The sequence below is a fragment of the Balaenoptera borealis genome (assembly GCF_965194805.1).
Source record: "Balaenoptera borealis genome assembly, chromosome: 5".
In the NCBI taxonomy this organism is placed as follows: domain Eukaryota; kingdom Metazoa; phylum Chordata; class Mammalia; order Artiodactyla; family Balaenopteridae; genus Balaenoptera; species Balaenoptera borealis.
In genome coordinates this window covers 116,262,072-116,280,396 of record NC_138862.1, presented here as the reverse complement: position 1 = coordinate 116,280,396, position 18,325 = coordinate 116,262,072, and the positions used below count along the sequence as shown (strand labels likewise).

At 41.1% G+C, this 18,325-nt stretch overlaps 1 long non-coding RNA gene across 1 annotated transcript; it reads left to right on the top strand.

Moving 5' to 3' along the window:
* The first annotated feature begins 9,354 nt into the window (after window positions 1-9,354).
* LOC309629951 lies at window positions 9,355-18,076 on the top strand. The gene is made up of 2 exons (XR_014245320.1): window positions 9,355-13,303; window positions 14,353-18,076. It is a non-coding gene; the product is annotated as an uncharacterized lncRNA (long non-coding RNA).
* The last annotated feature ends 249 nt before the right edge of the window (window positions 18,077-18,325 follow it).

The window sequence follows — 18,325 nt, the reverse complement described above, 5'->3', positions numbered from 1 at the left end:
GGCTCTCTCTGTTCTATATCAGGAGACTGTTTCCACCGGGGTCACCGGGCTGAAGGACCCACTAAATTTGGCCTCATTCCTGTCCTGGCAAGCTGCCATGACCAGGGTGATGGAGGAGTGTTTACACGTGTCAGGTCCCAGGAACATTTTTGCTGTTCTGTCTGATAAAGCCCAGAGTCAGATGGGCAGAGTGGTAAAGAGAGCACTGGACAAAGAGTCAGCTAGCTTGGGGCTGGTTTCTGTTCCATCATGAACACAGCTGTGTAAGCTGGAGCCAATCATTTAGAGGTTTCTAAGCATGCAAACTAAACAGGTTCGATGTGACTCCCCCAGGTCTTGTGTTTTGGGACTCTGTTTGGGAATGAAAGTAGCTTCCAAGCTGAGTTACCATGTTCAGAATAGATTCGCTCAAGAAGAGTGAAAAAGAAGTGCAATGTTGGACATATAATCATAGAACCAAGGCCAGATACTAAGGAAGGAAAAGGAAGGATCAAGGTTGCCATCACTACTCCACCCAGGGAGAGCATGTAGGTTCATCCTCAGAGCCAGTTTTTGTAGTTGCTGCCTGGAGCAATGTGTTGGGAAGGATCTGAACTAAGGCTGAGCTCAGGGAAGAGTGTTCTCTGATCCATTAATGATGTCTGCCAGAGGTGAGAAGGGGATAGAATGCGGGGAGGTTCACCACGTTTTTGTTACTCCTGCACCCAGTTTCTACATGTATGTTCCTGTAGCCATGAGCCCATGGACCCAGCGCAAAGTAGGAAAAGGCACGTGATGAAATCTTAGAAAGAAAATTTCAGGAAGCTGGCTCATTTGGGATAAGAGAGCGGGGAATCATGAAGCCTGGCTTCTGTTCTTTGGTCTGTCACTAAATAACTAATAATCTTGGCGGAAATCAGTAACAGGTTGGGAGCCCTATTGAAACCAAGTCCCCCTAAAACCGAGTTCTCCTGTCAAGTTTATGATTAACTTGTCCTTCCAAAACTTCATTCCCTTTCTTGTCCTGCCTCTGTTCCCCTCAGGATTGAGGAGTATGAAAGAAAAGGGGGTATTGAAGCTGAGCAGGACCCTGTGGGACCCTCCTGGGTACAATCCCCTCCAAGTCCCTGCATCTCATTTAACCTTCCCTGATTTCCAAAGAGCAGACTCAAGCAGTTAATGATTAGAAAAATGGAGTCACTGGACTCCTAGTTCCTCCTGAAGGGATAGACATAACAATCTGATGCATATCTCTGAGTTTTTCTGCAGAAATTAAGATCTCCACCAGGTGGAGGATGGTGACTATGTGGTGACCACAAGCACGTAGATGCCAGACTGGTTCGAACCAGAAGGTTGATGATTAAGATTCCTGACACATCACCCTGTTACCTCACCACCAACCAATCAGAAAAATGTCCATGAGCTGATCACCCTGAGACCCTCACTCCCAATGCTGCCTTTAAAAACCCTTCTCTGGGGACTTCCCTGGTGGCACAGTGGTTAAGAATCCACCTGTCAATGCAGGGACACAGGTTCGTGTCCTGGTTTGGGAAGATCCCACATGCCGCAGAGCAACTAAGCCCATGCGCCCCAACTACTGAAGCCCGTGTGCCTAGACCCCATGCTCCACAACAAGAGAAGCCACCTCGATGAGAAGCCCGTGCACTGCAACAAAGAGTAGCCCCCACTCGCTGCAACTAGAGAAAGCCCACACGCAGCAATGAAGACCCAACACAGCCAATAAATAAATAAATTTATTAAAAAAAAAAAACACTTCTCTGAAACCATTGAGGAGTTTGGGTCTTATGAGCATAAGCTGAGCTGCCTGCTCTCCTTGCTTGGTGCCCTGCAAATAAACTCTGTACTTTCCTTCACCACAACCCGGTGTCAGCAGATTGGCTCTGCTACATGTTGGGCAAGCAGACTCTTGTTCGGTTCGGTAACACTATGATCTAGCATCTGTTATGGTTTGAGGTGTGATAAGGAAGGCCACTGAAGGGTCTTTGAAGTCAGGGTGGCATATGGACCAGCCCTAATGGTCCTGCAGCCACGGAAAGTGTTTCTTATGGGCAGTTTGGCCCACTTTTGCCTTAATTAATGTTGTAATTGAACAGACTTTTAAATAAATAAGGTGGTTTATATATTTTTCCAATTTGGTATATTTAAAAGGGCAGAAAAAAGAGACCAAAGGAAAACTGCCTATACTCCTATCACTTGGATCCAACATTTGACATCTTGTTGTATTTCCTTGTTATAAAGAGAATTTGATGTAAATGTCTTCTTTAATAAGTAGACTTACTTTTTTTTTTTTTTTTTGGTCACGTTCAGGAAAGTAAACCACAATCCAGAAGAATGAGATACATTAAAAATTCATTAGATAATAATTACTTAATAAAGTTAATTGGTAATAATAATTTCATGTTATGATTATTACCATTATTATTGTTACTGAGCAGCTAACCAAGGACAGGTGAGCGTGACACTCTTTATGCCAACATTACTTCTAAGTTTGCATATAGAATTGAGGCAAACCAGAACCTTTTGTGAAGCTATATGTAAAAGTGAATAAGGACCAGAAGGTAACACATAAAAATAATAAACTATTTTTTAAAACTTTATTTGATGTTTTGAAATTATCTTATTCAACAAAATAAAATAAACATCACTTACACATGTGAAGGGAAGCCCTAGGATGGCTTTCCAAGGCAGGGTGGAGCAGTGTAGCATACTGTACTGGCTAGACTTATTGGCTCTGAAGTCAGACTGGCCCAAATCCTGACTTGCCCAAATGAAGAGGATAATAGTGCTACCTGCCTACAAAATCGCTGTGAGGATTAATTGAATTAACACATGTATGATGTTTAATTTTATGTGTCAACTTGACTGGGCCATGGGGTGCCCAGACATTTGATTAAACATTTTTCTGGGTGTGTCTGTGAGGGTGTTTCTGGGTGAGATTAGCATTTGAATCAGTAGTCTGAGTAAAGCACACTGCCCTTCCCAATGTGGGTGGGCCTCAGCCAGTCCATTGAAGGCCTGAATAGAACAAAAAGGCTGAGAAAAGGAGAATTCTCTCTCTCCCTCTCTCTCTTTCTATTCCCATCTTCAAACTAGGACATCAGTCTTCTCCTGCCTTCAGACTGGGACTTGAACTAGAACTATACCCTCGGCTTTCCTGGGTCTCCAGCTTGCCGACTGCAGATCTTGGGATTTCTGACCTTCACACGATCCAACTCCTTATACTAAATCTCTTTACACATATGTATGTATATCTCCTATTGTTTCTGTTTCTCCAGACAACCCTGACTAATACAACGTGTCAAGTTCTTAGAACAGTGTCTAGCACATACTTAGCACTCAATAAATCTTGGTATTAAGATACATCATGTTGAATCAATCATCATGTTTATCAAACAGGACAAATCTTGTTACTGCTGAATGGAGGGCTCCCTCGGAAGATCTTTGGTGGTGATACTTTGTGCAGAAACTGTTGCTAAGATTCAGAAGAGGGGTGTCCTCACTGGCAAAACATAAAACGTGCCCACAATAAATTCCCAAAATTTCTCAAGTTCAGAAGCCATTGAAGCTCTGGTTCTTAGCCTCACCCTCTCCAATCTGTGCAGCACACCATTGCCAGGACACTCTTTCTAAAGCACTTTTTAAAATGCTACCAACGCCTTGAGGGTGAACTCATTCATTTCTCCAACAGGTATTTATTGAGACACTGGGCTCAGCTCTGGGGACACAACAGTATATGAAAATACCATGTCCCTTGGGACTTCCCTGGTGATCCGGTGGCTAAGACTCCATGCTCCCAATGCAGGGGGCTCGGATTCAATCCCTAGTCAGGGAAATAGATCCCACACACGCAACTAAGAGTTCACATGCCAGAACTAAAGATCCCGCGTGCGGCAACTAAGACCTGGCACAGCCAAATAAATAAATATTAAAAGTATATATATACCACATCCCTGTCATGGGAGCACATAGTATGTTAGGGAGCCAGACACCTGCACATACATACACCTCCCCAAGCCTAAACTGATACAGGGCAACAACAAAAAAGAACTTGGAACTGTGGAAGGGATTGCTGGGGAGACCAAATTCAGAAAGACTTCCCAAAACTGCCTTTGCTCATATCCTCCTCATCCCAGTAAGCCACTTTGATATATGTTAAATGGGTTTAGCATAAATTCATTCATTTGTTTGACAGATACTACAGGCACTCATTCACGAAAGCTTACAAGGGATGTCTTTGGCACTGGAGGAACCGAGGCTTCCAGACAGGACATGATTTGCCCAGTATTGCTGAGCTCAGGAGTGAAGGGACCTGGATTTGAACTTGGAACCACCTTCTTTCTCTTTCCAACTCCCCACACTCTCTCCCACTCTCCCCCTTCCCCAGCATCACTGGAATGCTCTCAGTCTGCCTTTGTCCATGCTGTTCCTGGGATGTCCCCCTTCTCCCTGCTGCTCATCTAAACACCTCTGTGTGGTCCACCCTAAGTGCAAAAGGAGAGGAGAAAAAGAAGCCACCATCACAGGCTGAATCATTAAGGAACAAGAGGGGGTTTATGCTGGACCTTGAAGGATGTGTGGGATGTAGGATTTAATTAAATGAAATGTGGAGAAATAGAGCCTGGACTTGGAGAACGTTGGGGAGAGGTGATGGATGGCTCCAGTGACCAAAAATAGGTTGTTTTCAGTAGCCTGGGAGAACTATAGAAGGTGGGACATGAACTTGGCTGGGTGGGGTCGTATTATGGAAAAACAAACAATGTGCCCACCCTCAAGAAATTCTCTATTAACTGGGGATCCAGAAACCCCCAAAATAATTTCTCTGTAATAATTCTTCATGCCTAGAGGGCAGACAGCAGAAGCAAGAAGAACTACAATCCTGAAGCCTGTGGAACAAAAACCACATTCACAGAAAGACAGACAAGATGAAAAGGCAGAGGGCTATGTACCAGATGAAGGAACAAGATAAAACCCCAGAAAAACAACTAAATGAAGTGGAGATAGGCAACCTTCCAGAAAAAGAATTCAGAAGAATGATAGTGAAGATGATCCAGGACCTCAGAAACAGAATGGAGGCAAAGATCAAGAAGAGGCAAGAAATGTTTAACAAAGACCTAAAAGAAATAAACAACGAACCAACAGAGGTGAACAATAAAATAACTGAAATGAAAACTACACTAGAAGGAATCAATAGCAGAATAACTGAGGCAGAAGAACAGATGAGTGACCTGGAAGACAGAATGGTGGAGTTCACTGCCACAGAACAGAATAAAGAAAAACGAATGAAAAGAAATGAAGACAGCCTAAGAGACCTCTGGGACAACATTAAACGCAACAACATTCGCATTATAGGGGTCCCAGAAGGAGAAGAGAGAGAGAAAGGACCCGAGAAAATATTTGAAGAGATTATAGTCAAAAACTTCCCTAACATGGGAAAGGAAACAGCCACCCAAGTCCAGGAAGTGCAGAGAGTCCCATACAGGATAAACTCAAGGAGAAACACGCCGAAATACACAGTAATCAAATTGGCAAAAATTAAAGGCAAAGAAAAATTATTGAAAGCAGCAAGGGAAAAACGACAAATAACATACAAGGGAACTCCCATAAGGTTAACAGCTGATTTCTCAGCAGAAACTCTACAAGCCAGAAGGGAGTGGCATGATATACTTAAAGTGATGAAAAGGAAGAACCTACAACCAAGATTACTCTACCCGGCAAGGATCTCATTCAGATTTGATGGAAAAATCAAAAGCTTTACAGACAAGCAAAAGCTAAGAGAATTGAGCACCACCAAAACAGCTCTACAACAAATGCTAAAGGAACTTCTCTAAGTGGGAAACACAAGAGAAGAAAAGGACCTACAAAAACAAACTCAAAACAATTAAGAAAATGGTCATAGGAACATATATATCGATAATTACCTTAAATGTGAGTGGATTACATGCTCCAACCAAAAGACACAGGCTTGCTGAATGGATACAAAAACAAGACCATATATATTCTGTCTACAAGAGACCCACTTCAGACCTAGGGACACATACAGATGGAAAGTGAAGGGATGGAAAAAGATATTCCATGCAAATGGAAATCAAAAGAAAGCTGGAGTAGCAATACTCATATCACATAAAATAGACTTGAAAATAAAGAATGTTACAAGAGACAAGGAAGGACACTACATAATAATCAAGGGATCATTCCAAGAAGAAGATATAACAATTATAAATTTATATGCACCCAACATAGGAGCACCTCAATACATAAGGCAACTGCTAACAGCTACAAAAGAGGAAATTGACAGTAACATAGTAATAGTGGGGGACTTTAGCACCTCACTTACACCAATGGACAGATCATCCAACATGAAAATTAATGAGGAAACACAAGCTTTAAATGACACAATAGACCAGATAGATTTAACTGATATTTATAGGACATTCCATCCAAAAACAGCAGATTACACTTTCTTCTCAAGTGCGCACGGAACATTCTCCAGGATAGATCACATCTTGGATCACAAATCAAGCCTCAGTAAAATTAAGAAAATTTAAATCATATCAAGCATCTTTTCTGACCACAACGCTATGAGATTAGAAATCAATTACAGGGAAAAAAACATTAAAAACACAAACACATGGAGGCTAAACAATACGTTACTAAATAACCAAGAGATCACTGAAGAAATCAAAGAGGAAATCAAAAAATACCTAGAGACAAATGACAATGAAAACATGACATTCCAAAACCTATGGGATGCAGCAAAAGCAGTTCTAAGAGGGAAGTTTATAGCAATACAAGCCTACCTCAAGAAACAAGAAAAATCTCAAATAAACAATCTAACCTTACACCCAAAGGAAGTAGAGAAAGAAAAACAAACAAAACCCAAAGTTAGCAGAAGGAAAGAAATCATAAAGATCAGAGCAGAAATAAATGAAATAGAAACAAAGAAAACAATAGCAAAATCAATAAAACTAAAAGCTGGTTCTTTGAGAAGATAAACAAAATTGATGAACCATTAGCCAAACTCATCAAGAAAAAAAAGAAGAGGACTCAAATCAATAAAATTAGAAAAGAAAAAGGAGAAGTTACAACAGACACTGCAGAAATACAAAGCATCTTAAGGGACTACTACAAACAACTCTATGCCAATAAAGTAGACAACCTGGAAGAAATAGACAAATTCTTAGAAAGGTATAATCTTCCAAGACTGAACCAGGAAGAAATAGAAAATATGAACAGACCAATCACAAGTAATGAAATTGAAAGTGTGATTAAAAATCTTCCAACAAACAAAAATCCAGGACCAGATGGCTTCACAGGTGAATTCTATCAAACATTTAGAGAAGAGCTAACACCCATCCTTCTCAAACTCTTCCAAAAAATTGCAGAGGAAGCAACACTCCCAAACTCATTCTATGAGTCCACCATCACCCTGATACCAAAACCAGACAAAGATACTACAAAAAAAGAAAATTACAGACCAATATCACTGATGAAAATAGATGCAAAAATCCTCAACAAAATACTAGCTAGCAGAATCCTACAACACATTAAAAGGATCATACACCATGATCAAGTGGGATTTATCCCAGGGATGCAAGGATTCTTCAATATACACAAATCAATCAATGTGATACACCATATTAACAAATTGAAAAATAAAAACCATATGATCATCTCAATAGATGCAGAAAAAGCTTTTGACAAAATTCAACACCCATTTATGACAAAAACTCTCCAGAAAGTGGGCATAGAGGGAACCTACCTCAACATAATAAAGGCCATATATGACAAACCCACAGCAAACATCATTCTCAGTGGTGAAAAACTGAAAGCATTTCCTCTAAGATCAGGAACAAGACAAGGATGTCCACTCTCACCAATATTATTCAACATAGTTTTGGAAGTCCTAGCCATGGCAATCAGAGAAGAAAAAGAAATAAGAGGAATACAAATTGGAAAAGAAGAAGTAAAACTGTCACTGTTTACAGATGACATGACACTATACATAACAAATCCTAAAGATGCCACCAGAAAACTACTAGAGCTAATCAATGAATTTGGTAAAGTTGCAGGATACAAAATTAATGCACAGAAATCTCTTGCATTCCTATACACTAATGATGAAAAATCTGAAAGAGAAATAAAGGAAACACTCCCATTTACCATTGCAACAAAAAGAATAAAATACCTAGGAATAAACCTACCTAGGGAGACAAAAGACCTGTATGCAGAAAACTATAAGACACTGATGAAAGAAATGAAAGATGATACCAACAGATGGAGAGATATACCATGTTCTTGGATTGGAAGAATCAATATTGTGAAAATGACTATACTACCCAAAGCAATCTACAGATTCAATGCAATCCCTATCAAATTACCAATGGCATTTTTTATGGAACTAGAACAAAAAATCTTAAAATTTGTTTGGAGACACCAAAGACCCCGAATAGCCAAAGCAGTCTTGAGGGAAAAAATGGAGCTGGAGGAATCAGACCCTCTGACTTCAGACTATACTACAAAGCTACAGTAATTAAGACAATATGGTTTTGACACAAAACCAGAAATATAGATCAATGGAACAGGATAGAAAGCCCAGAGATAAACCCATGCACCTATGGTCAACTAATCTATGACAAAGGAGGCAAGGATATACAATGGAGAAAAGACAGTCTCTTCAATAAGTGGTGCTGGGAAAACTGGACGGCTACATGTAAAAAAATGAAATTAGAACACTCCCTAACACCATACACAAAAATAAACTCAAAATGGATTCGAGACCTAAATGTAAGACCAGACACTGTAAAACTCTTAGAGGAAAACATAGGAAGAACACTCTTTGACATAAATCACAGCAAGATCTTTTTTGATCCACCGCCTAGAGTAATGGAAATAAAAACAAAAATAAACAAATGGGACCTAAGGAAACTTAAAAGCCTTTGCACAGCAAAGGAAACCATAAACAAGATGAAAAGACAACCCTCAGAATGGGAGAAAATATTTGCAAACGAATCAACGGACAAAGGATTAATCTCCAAAATATATAAACAGCTCATGCAGTTCAATATTAAAAAAACAAACAACCCAATCCAAAAATGGGCAGAAGACCTAAATAGACATTTCTCCAAAGAAGACATACACATGGCCAAGAAGCATATGAAAAGCTGCTCAACATCACTAATTATTAGAGAAATGCAAATCAAATCTACAATGAGGTATCACCTCACACCAGTTAGAATGGGCATCATCAGAAGATCTATAAACAAGAAATGCTGGAGAGGGTGTGGAGAAAAGGGAACCCTCTTGTACTGTTGGTGGGAATGTAAATTGATACAGCCACTATGGAGGACATGATACAGCCACTATGGAGGACAGTATGGAGGTTCCTTAAAAAACTAAAAATAGAATTACCATATGATCCAGCAATCCCACTGCTGGGCATATACCCATAGAAAACCATAATTCAAAAAGACACATGCACCCCAATGGTCATTGCAGCACTATTTACAACAGCCAGGTCATGGAAGCAACCTAAATGCCCATCGACAGATGAATGGATAAAGAAGATGTGGTACATATATACAATGGAATATTACTCAGCCATAGAAAGGAACAAAATTGGGTGTTTTGTAGAGACATGGATGAATCTAGAGACTGTCATACAGAGTGAAGTAAGTCAGAAAGAGAAAAACAAATATCGTATATTAACGCATATATGTGGAACCTAGAAAAGTGGTACAGATGAACCGGTTTACAGGGCAGAAATAGAGACACAGATGTAGAGAACAAACGCACGGACACCAAGGGGGGAAAGCAGTGGGGCGGGCGGTGGGATGAATTGGGAGATTGGGATTGACATATATACACTAAGATGTATAAAATGGATAACTAATAAGATCCTGCTGTATAAAAAAATAAATAAAATAAAATTCAGAAAAAAAAGACTAGTTTTTTCTTCCTTATAAAAGAAAAAAAAAATTCTTCATGCCCAGGCACAGTACTGCACACAGGGCAGTTTCCAAAGTTCAATACCAGACGGACTGATTGGCTGAAATTCTTCTGAACTCAGTTGAGAGCCAACTCCAGACCTTTCCATCTGCTGTCTCCTTCTTTGTACAAGAAGACCACATTTTCCATTTGCCTTAAGACAGCTTAACATTTTTGCTGCATTACTGAGGCCACTTTAATTTATCACTTTGTTTTAAAGATCCACACCATCCAAAAATAGCATGAAATTACTCATTCTATTGGAGGGCGGATGGTACTGCAGCCTTTATATGAGGCGTGCAATCTTTCACTGATTGGATCGGTGTGAATTCAGTCGACTTTCTATGAGTTCTAATGGTCATGAATGGGAGGCACTTGTCTTTCTGAAGCAAGTTATAAAGTTTTTTTTGTTCTTTGTGTCTTTTTTTTAACCACCAAAGCCACTGAAGAATGTCTGAGCAGCCACAGAGAGAATCTGGGCAGCTGGGTTCTAAATTCCTCCCTTGTCTAGATCCAGGCAGGCTGAAATAGTTTAGAAAGAGTTGACTTACCAAACCTTCTCTTTCTCTCAGCTTTCCACAATGTCATTTCGTGTATCTATTTCTAAAATGTTTACTTTTACATCAGATTTCGTATTTTAAGCATCCTAAAGAACTTAGTTTGGGATTTCACTGGAGCCTGGCAGATTATTCAAAGGGAGAATTTCTTAAGAAATAGAAATCAGGCTGGTTTTCCAGAAGTTTTGTTGGGATTATTCGTGATTGCTCTCATTATAGTCCCTTCTTGCTCCTTTTGCTTTCTGCCCCCTACCCCACTCCACATACAGAAGAGGGTCTGGTTTTCGTGGTCTGTCTTGAAAAATCACCATAATGGAATATATATGAGGATTAGGCACCGAAACGACAGGCCTTATTAAATCTCAGTAGTCAAACTCGCTCTTGTGTTTCCCATTACCGCTCCATCTTTGAGACGTTCCAGAAAGGAAGAATTCTGCTTGTCCCATGGGAAACGCAGCCCCTCCCCCAGGTTTAGCAGAACCTTGCCTGGGGTCAGTCATTATTGGAAGACTGAGATGTTTTCCCTTTTGTTGACTTTTAGAAAATTCTATTTCAGAGAAAACTTTTGGGAGATTCATGTCATCAAATTCTGTCAGGGAGGGGAAAGTCTAACTGTTCGTGGTACTATTAAATGCCCTGTATAAACCACAGAATCTGGGCATTCATAATCCCTCTCCCCAAGGAGCTCAGAGAGCTTTGGAGGCATTGCTTTCTTTTACTCATCCTCACAGGGGACTCAAAGAGAAAAGAGGGGGCCAGAGTGCATTAACCAATCCTCCCGGCGTGCTCAGCTGCTATAGTACCACATTCCTTAATTTTCATTCTGGGCTCCTCCAACTAAGGAGAAATGTGAAGACTTAACAAGGTTTAGAAGGAACCCTAAAATAACTACTAAAGGTAGAGCCTCCAGAACGGGGGCAGTTGTCAGGCTTTAGAGGCACCCCTGCTTTCGTAGCTAGGCAATGACATTGGCAATCCACCTGCCAGGGAGGAAAGGAGGCTCCTTAGTTTATTTAACGCATGGGAGTAAGCAGGTGACTTCAGGCCAGAAATGATTTACTGACCCAGGATACACCTTGCCCGAAAGGGAGGCTCTCCCACCTTCTGCCGCCAAGGAGAGCTGCTGACACATCTCGCTGGCAGTCTTCCACTTTAAAGAACTAATCTGCTGATCAGCATAGAGTCATCTTCCTATGGGCTGACAAGAAGAATCTGGGTCAATGGAAGTTTATGGCTGTAGGAGCACTCAGGCCAGGATGTGAACTATGGTGATTCCATATCTCACTTTGTGGCCAAAGTGACCAGGAACACTGTCAAAGGAAAAAATCCCTGATGTCAGCCCGGTCTCTAGGCAAAAAGTAAATCCAGAGTCATCTCTTCCCTTTTGGCATCATATTCCCTCTGGAGGGTTGGAAACCTTAACACACACACACATACACACACACACAGACTCTTCCCCGAGCCTGTATTAGCCCATGACTTTGCTCAATCTGCTTTACAGAAAGGATTTAATGAGGTTGTTCTCAGTGAGATTGTGTTGCCTCTCCGAGGGGTATTTGCATTTATAGAAGAACCAAACTAGAGGTCAAAGAGAAAAACTGATATAGGTGGGAAATGGGCAAGTCAAGTGGAGGAGGTATAGTACATGCATCCCTCCCTTACACATAGATTATAACAGAAGTGCGGCAGACATCTGTTCTACCTACTCCAAAATGCAGGGCATAGAAAAGTGCAGAGACCAGGATGGAGGAGACCTGAGTTATCCTCAGAGGTCCACTGCTGGCTCTCCAGCGCAGTGGCTTGGGCCTGACCCTTCACCTTTCTGGGTGTCAGTTTGCTTCTCTGGAGAATGACAGATGGGAAGAAGATGCAGTCACACCACTCCTTCTGCATCTCCTCTGCTCATCCCTCTTCCTTCTCCCTCACTGTGGGGGCCACTGTGCAGATATCAGAGTTTACTGGCCACCTGTGTAAGCCAGAGTGGAAAATTGTGGCCTACTGCCAGTTTGCTCCAGAATTTTTATATAGGTCAAGTTAGGGGGCAGCAATTTGGTGGAAGGGCGGAATTAGCATGCATTGAACTTTACATAAGAAGGTATCCATTTCCCCAAGCCTTCTTTGGCTCCAATACTAACTACCTGGTCCCCAAGATACCTAGAGTTTCTTGGGGATAGTCTAGAGTTTCAGGATTCAAAATGTCAGCCTCTACGCTGGGGTCTGATCTTCTGGCTGCTTCAGATGGACTCTCTCTTCAGCTCTTCTGTGCTCCTTAGCTTTCCTTCTTTTCTGCTGCAGCAGTCTGGAAACACGCAGTCCCCTGCTGGGCCCTCCCTGTCTTACATGGGAGGGAGAGTGGAGGTACCGGAAAGCTCATCAGCTCCCAGCAGCCCTAGCAGAGGCATCGGGATGGGCAGAGCAGCGGCCAGGAAAGGGCATAACCCAACCGGTTTTATCAGAGCTACCTGCCTGAGAAATATCAGGCAGGGCACAGGTAATGATTTTAATAAAAATTAAAAATAGAACCTGCAGAACAGGTCTTGTTCTTTTTTCGGTGTGCTGGAGCCTACTGCCAAGATCAAAGTGATCCCCGTGGATGTGATGAGTGTGGGGGAAGACCAGAGAAGGCACTGGTGAATGCCATGAAATTTGTGTTGTTTTAACCTTTCTGCAACGCTACTGAGGTCCATGCACCTGGTTCCATGCTCAGACGCTACCCAGATGATTAATAATCTAGTGTTGTTGGCTTCAACGCATATTGAAAGGTAACTAGACCAAGTGCACACTAAGTCAGGAGCTACTCACCTGCAGGCCCTTCAGTTCAGGGCACCAGTTGTGTCACGGGGCCCCTGTCACGTGCTAACCATGCTGCTAGGGGCTGAGGATACACGGTGAACACTCCACTCTCCAACCTCCCCTCCCCTCAGGGGCCAGGCGTATAGTCAGGTAACTTTAAAATGACACGAGATGCAGAGAGGACCATGGGAGCACAGAAGCGGGGCCCTTCCCCTCTCTTGGTGGTAGGGCAGGGCCTTGGGGAGACAAAATGTGAGGTGTGACTTGCAGGATGAAAAGTTACCCAGGTGAGAGGGAGGAAGGAAAGAGCATTCCCAGCAGAGGGAGCTCTCTTTTGGTATATCGTGGTTGGGAACTCAGGTGGGAGATGGGAAGGAAGTGATCAGGGGGAAGAAAAGGATTGCATCCTCTCTTTTTCCTGTTCTCCCCACCTCCACTCTTATCCCTGCAGGAAGAGAGAAAAATCACACTGAGGGGTGGGTTTTTGCAGCTTAAAGAAGATATAATATTGGAGTACTGTTTCTGACAGCAACAAAACCAACTAACAAAAACCCAACCTGCAAACAACTTGAATGTCCATGCACAGGGAAATGGTTAAACATATATGGTGCATCCATCTATATTATGGAACAGTATGTAGACATTAAAAGGAATAAGATAGATCTATATGTGCAAACAGAGATCTAAGAAATATTAAGTAAAAAAGTAAGTCAAGTAAAAAAGTAAGTCATAGAGAAAATAAGATAAAAAAGTAAGTCATAGAAGAATATGTATAATATGTTCCCATTTTTGTAAAGAAATAAATACTTCATTTGAATTTATTTACATTCTGTGCATTTACATGCATATACATATATAAACACAGAAAAAAAGTTCTGGAAAGATACTCAACTTCTGGGGAAAGGAGTAGGATTGGAGGATGGCAAAGAAAGAGGGACTTTCACTTCTTATTAAATTCACTTCTGTATTATTTACATTTTTACCTGAGCATGTATTATTTGGGTAATTTTTTTTTCAGTGGGGGAAAAAGCAATCGAATAGAAGGACAAAGTTCTTCAGAGGAGTGCTTACAAAGTCTTCTTTGTTCATGCCTTTCACTCCCACATTCCTGCATTCTGGACACTCACCTAAGTCCAGGGGAGACCAAGATGCCCCAGAAGCTCAGCTTTGCAACTGTCACCATAAATAATGCCCAAGTGAGAGAACCAAAGTGAGTCAGTGTACGAGGAGCCATTGACTCATTTGCAAGCTTCCACGTTGTTAGAAGAGGGTGGTTAATTTGATTTTCTCTCAGGGTTATTTTTCTAGTATTAAATAATTCTGGGGAGCCCTTTTGTGATCGCCTACAAATAAAGAAGTGAAAATGTCATTAAAATAAATCATTAATCAACTTATTTATTTTAATATATATTTAACATACATATGGCTGAATCACTGTGCTGTACACCTGAAACTAACACAACATTGTAAATCAACTATACCTCAATTAAAAAAATTATAATGTTGTGTCAGAGGCTATCGTACCCAAGAGCAGTATTTTCTAAACTAGTTCCTCTCACCCATCTCCCACTTCCACCCACACATCAATAGATTTCATTTGATCCAATGTAAAACCAACCACAAAACAGAGGTATGTATCACTAACAATGCTTCAATGATATCATGTTAAAGATTTCCCACCAATACTAGATCATCTAGTTCTTTAGCGTCTCCCCTGCAGAAAAGTTCTAGGTAAGGTGCTGTATCAAATCAACCCCCCTAGACGAGGAGTTCCTGATTATACTTGAGATTCCTTTCCTGGACCTCCGGTTCAAGTCAGGTCTAGTGAGAGCTTCTGGCCTTCTTAACCCTTCAACTTGCCAGGGATAGAAAATGACCGTAAGTAACAGAACTTTCTCCCAAGTCTAGAAATCAGAGGCTATGGGGTTTGATGGCCTTTCCCGCTGTTTGGCTCTGGAGGTCTGGTCACTTAACCTACTTATGTTCCCATTTCCTCACGTCTACAATGGTTACGCAGTTTTTATGCCAGAGAATGTGTTTAAGCTGGGTGCCATCCTCAAGGGAAAAGCTCTGAAAGTAGAGACGAGAACGGTGGTCTCACACCAAAGCAAAGCAATCCATAGAGGACCATTTTCTTTTGCATAAGATATTCTCCAAATGAGAAACTAGAGGTAAGGGTGTTGCCCTGTTAGTCAGAGACCCTTATGCCCAAGTTTGTCAAGTCCAAGGTTTGTAACTGGGGTCCCAGGACATAATTCAGAGGGTTCATGAGCTAGCTGGATGCAGGAAAAAATTCTGCCTTTATTTTTACTAATCCCTTTCTGAAATTTAGCAACTTTCCCATTTTAAATGTGCTCACAAACCACAGTAGTATTATTCAATCAGTACCTGTGACTTGGTCAACAGTAGGAATCACAGATAATCTATAGAACATTAGTTATCCCAGATATTTGCACTCATCTTTACTCCAAAATTATAGTAGGTATTTGACCTGCAGTTAGATCTTGTTATTTAATGCTTAGTCAAGAAGCACATATATTATTACTATATCACAGATTTTTAAAAAATATTACAATAACTTATTTCAATATAATCAGATTCCTTTATAACCTAATATGTTTTCTTTTACTGTCTTCTTTAAAGACAATATTCTGAGAGGGGTTCATAAACTTCACCAGACTGCCAAAGGAGTTCATACCCAATAAAGATTAAGAACCTCTCCTCTAAGTGGGGTTAGAATGGGGCTTGCAAATGTTCCTAAAGGTCTGTGTCAATGTCACTTTATTTACACATTCCTGAGATTCAGCCCCCAGCTCATCGAGCTCCTCCTAACCAAAAATGCTAAGGAAGAAGCTACATCTGTATAAACACCATCCGACTAAAGTGTCAGGTTTCTTCTTCTTCTTCACAGTTGTTTGAAGCCAACAGTTAATGGCATTAGAAGGATCAAATATCCTGTGTGGCTGGAAGAAGAGAGAGAACCTTCTATGAGATTGCAACCCAGGCGTTTTGGTTTAACTCTGCTACACTGTTTGCTTTGCTTTGAATTAATAAGTGTTCTGAAAATGAAAGAATAAGTCACAAACCTGTAAGTTGCTAGTTTATTCTCTCAGTAGGACATTAGGACATCACCTAATAGCTGCTTAACAGCACAATTTTGAAGAGTCATGCCTCTGATCAGTGCCTAGACCAGGCATGACAAATGGATTTTGCCCTTATCTGATCAAGTTACCATTGTGTTGGGAAGGGTTCTGAGGCCAACTCCAGGCTTGAGGGGAAAAGTGCTGTGATTGATTGTCGATGTCTGCTATGGTAAAGTGATGTAGCTATGTGCATGCCTGTGATTATCCTGAGTCCAGTCCTTACTGGTACCAATGGCCACCTTTACTTGAGACCCAGATAGAAATACATTCTTAAACAATCCTTCCATGTCCCCTCTCTGTGCTGAAGAGAAAGGGAAACCTCAGTTCCTGCAACTATTTTGCCAACTTATTGATTTAAATTGATGAACAATTTAATGATGACCATTAAACACAACATGACATTGTAAAAAACTGCCTGAGAAACCAAAAAACATTTTAGCACAATTGATGAGGGGGAATTTACTCAAGATAATTAATTTGATCAAAGAAAATGTGATTCCTGTGCTTTCCTACTGCTTATTTGTATCATAAAGTTTGATCTCATGACTTCTGCTCAGAAACACATCTTTCCAAATCTGATGCTCATGGACTCGGTTTCCCTGGCTTTGTTTCCTGTAGACCATGCTAGACAGAGTTAATGCCACACCTTGTGTTTACAGAGGGCTTTGGACTTTACAAAGCTGTTTCTAAAACACTCTCTTTTGTGGCATCTCTCAGCAGGCAGGGAAGGCTCAGTTGTTATCATTATTCCTATTTCACAGATGAAGAAACTGAGGGTCCAAAAAGTCAGGTGGTTTACCCAGAATCCTATCATCAGTTCAGTGCTCTTTCAACCACAGATGTTGCCTTGAAGCATTCTGCTTGCTTATATCAGGGTCTCCTGATATATTAGGGTTACAGTTATGGTTAGGGTTAGGGTTTCCTAAATAAAGGAAGTCTTTTCAAAAGGAAAAGAAGACAAACCAACATTCCTTTATGGTTCAAAATATACTGTCATCTACTTATCCAGGCTTCCCACGTTGGCCAGGATGAAGGTGATTTCTGGTTTTCTTATTTTTACTCCTGTTTTAGCAAAATTTAAGGAATCTGCTTAACTATTTGTACTTTGTCCTTCCACAGGTCTGATTCCAATTATTGGACTCTCAAGCCAAGATTCTAATACATCTAATACAACTCACCAAGCATCCTAGCTTGACTGTGATTTGGGTTAGTTTTTGTTTGTTTGTTTAAGAAATGATGAAATAGGCAATGTGTCTGACATGTAAATATTGACAGGAAGGGGAGGACTATTAATTTCTTCTAGTTAAAATATGCAAGGAGGGGCTTCCCTGGTGGCGCAGTGGTTGAGAATCTGCCTGCCAATGCAGGGGACACGGGTTCGAGCCCTGGTCTGGGAAGATCCCACATGCCGCGGAGCAACTAGGCCCGTGAGCCACAACTACTGAGCCTGCGCGTCTGGAGCCTGTGCTCCGCAACAAGAGAGGCCGCGATAGTGAGAGGCCCGCGCACCGTGATGAAGAGTGGCCCCCGCTTGCCACAACTAGAGAAAGCCCTCGCACAGAAACGAAGACCCAACACAGCCACAAATAAAATAATTAATTAATTAATTAATTAATAAAATTAAAAAAAAAATTGGGTTGGCCAAAATGTGCCTTTGGTTTAAAAAAAAAAAAAATGCAAGGAAAGAAAATGGATGGATTTGCTAGATTGCCTCAGACAAACCTGATTAAGGTGGTAGTTTCCCAAGTAATTCATGGTTCCTAGCAGTCTTGTTTGACTAGTGGTTGGGGTCCTAGCACATATTTTGTATGAGATTCTAGTCCAATTTTCTGATTTCCCTTTACCCAT